Source organism: Macrobrachium nipponense, chromosome 27 (genome assembly GCF_015104395.2).
Source record: "Macrobrachium nipponense isolate FS-2020 chromosome 27, ASM1510439v2, whole genome shotgun sequence".
NCBI classification, from domain to species: Eukaryota; Metazoa; Arthropoda; class Malacostraca; order Decapoda; family Palaemonidae; genus Macrobrachium; species Macrobrachium nipponense.
This window is the reverse complement of record NC_087216.1, coordinates 66,629,015-66,631,514: the sequence shown is the minus strand read 5'-3', so window position 1 is coordinate 66,631,514 and position 2,500 is coordinate 66,629,015.

Genomic DNA, 2,500 nt, shown 5'->3' with positions numbered 1-2,500 from the left:
TCCTACATGACGCATAAACATAATAATGAAACCGCCTACATAATCCATCCACTGGACGGTTTTGTTAAAAGCGAAATGTTTCCCAAAAGCTGACAAAAATATTTTATAAATCATGGCCAACTATTAACTCAGACAGAAAAAATAATTACGGTTCTTTTGAATGCGCAGCTTTTGATAACGAAGATAAGTTTTTCTTTCATCCGGCGATAAAATAGAAAAAAAAGGCTTAAAAGAATGGATAAATATAATGACTTGTTTTGAACTTCCTCCAGAGGGAAAAACACAAATGGATTGTTTCCTTTTCTCGAAACAGAATTCCCTTTGATTGTCAGTTGTGGCACCGACCACTTAAGGTGTGGTATAGAGTGCCCTGAGTGTGCTAGTGCTCTGCGAATGTTGCATATGCTGTGCAATCCCGTTCTGAATTATGTCAAATATTTTGCCTATCAAAAGCCTCTCTCTCTCTCTCTCTCTCCTCTGTGCCAAACACTTTTGTTCAAATGACATGCTAATCTGAATTGATGGATTTTGCCTGTTATAGGCCTATTTTTTTCAAAAGGACTCTTCTCTCTCTCTCCTCTGTGCCAAACACTTTTGTTCAAACGACATGCTAATCTGAATTGATGGATTTTGCCTATTATAGGCCTATTTTTTTCAAAAGGACTCTCTCTCTCTCTCTCTCTCTCTCTCTCTCTCTCTCTCTCTCTCTCTCTCTCTCTCTCTCTCGTTATGTCATTGTTCTTCTGTTTGTATGCACGAACTGCAAAGTAAATACAGTGACTGGGCTTTAACTAATTACTGACTTTTGCAGTCCTGCAGTCTGTTCTCTATAGAACAGTGACTGTTGGCAATTCCAGCCAACTTCAGGTATCCAGCTGTAAAGCAGTCAGGTGTTGCAAGCGGATACCTTTCGTTGTATAGGACGCAATAGACTGGGAAACCGTAGGCGCATGGTTCATAAAACCAAGGTTCGGATGACTTAGTTCCTGAAGGAAAGAGGGAAATGCTCATACCTCATTCTTGAGTCTTATGCACGTCAACAAGAATGGCTCTGAGAAATCTCTTGGTAGATACGAATTCTGACTACATACAAAAACGGTATAGGCCTAGAGGCCTTATTTAGATACTGCAGGAACTGGACTTTAAGATATATTTTGTGGCAGATGCTCTATTTATTCCTCACATCCAGTTATAGACCTATTCAGTAGAACCGACAAATAATACAGGACAAAATGGATTATCTGATGAGCGTTACTGGGGCGGTCGTCCGATGGCACATTATCCCCATTTCAGTTATTTCCCACGTTATAGCCATATCAGCATTTGACACATTATCCCCATTGCAGTTATTTGACACATTATCGCCATTTCATTTATTTGACATATTATCCCCATTTCAGTTAATTGACACTTTATCAAAGCGCAAAATAGAATGAAACAACATTTGGTGACTTTTGTCTTTATTTATTTATATATTTTTTTAGAATCATAAAGAATGAAATGTTATTCAGATAACCTTTCTTCTTTCCAGAGGCTTGTCTATCATGTCCTCCTCCTCCTCCTCCTTCCACTTTCTTATTTGATTTAAATCTTCTTCTGCAAAATGGCATTAATATTCCTATTTGTAGGTCGTTGTGCAAATAAGAAGCATAAAGCATTTGTTATTGATCTCGGCATTAACGATGGATAGTGTGTATGCTGTATCAGTTCTTTTGAAGGCGTCAGGTTAAATTGTAGATGGTATAAAATGCTTGTTCATGTGTTAAGAATAAAATGTATTTAAGAAACTTAAGATAATAAGAATCTAACATTAAAAAATGGGTTTTATTGTTTACAAGCACAATATGCGCGCACAAAGTAACAGGTAATAATACCATCTTAATAAAGTTAAAATAATGCTTGTGTGATATAATGAAAAAGAAAAGTTCGATACCTGGGATCACCTTAATAAGGATAAAATATAAGATCTAGGAGGGAACACTGAAGACTTTTCTTTCGATAAAAGTGAATATTGAAATATCGAAAGGTTCGCCTCTATTAAGGTAAAGGTTGACGAAAATGTCAGGGTCCAATTTGACCTTAGCAGTTAAATGTTAAGACGCTTTTGTTTCAGTTTTTCTATTTGAGTCATTGAGCGTGAAATGAATTCGTGGCTTCTGAATACTTTTGCTGCTGTTTCTACGTGCACACGGTTGGTATTAAATGACGATGCCCGAAAAGATTCTATCTCTCTCTCTCTCTCTCTCTCTCTCTCTCTCTCGATCGATCGATTGATCGATCGATTGAAGGTAGAACTCAAAAGTATAAAACGGATTTCAATTGCTCTGTGTAATGTTAAACTCTCAAAGGTGCTTGACATCAGTAGATGTCATTATGAACTGATAAAGCCTATACATGCATACCACACAACTCGACTCTCTCTCTCTCTCTCTCTCTCTCTCTCCCCCCCCTATTCTGCTGTCTTTTCTAGTCTCCTGTGTTTGTGCTTATATTCGCTGAC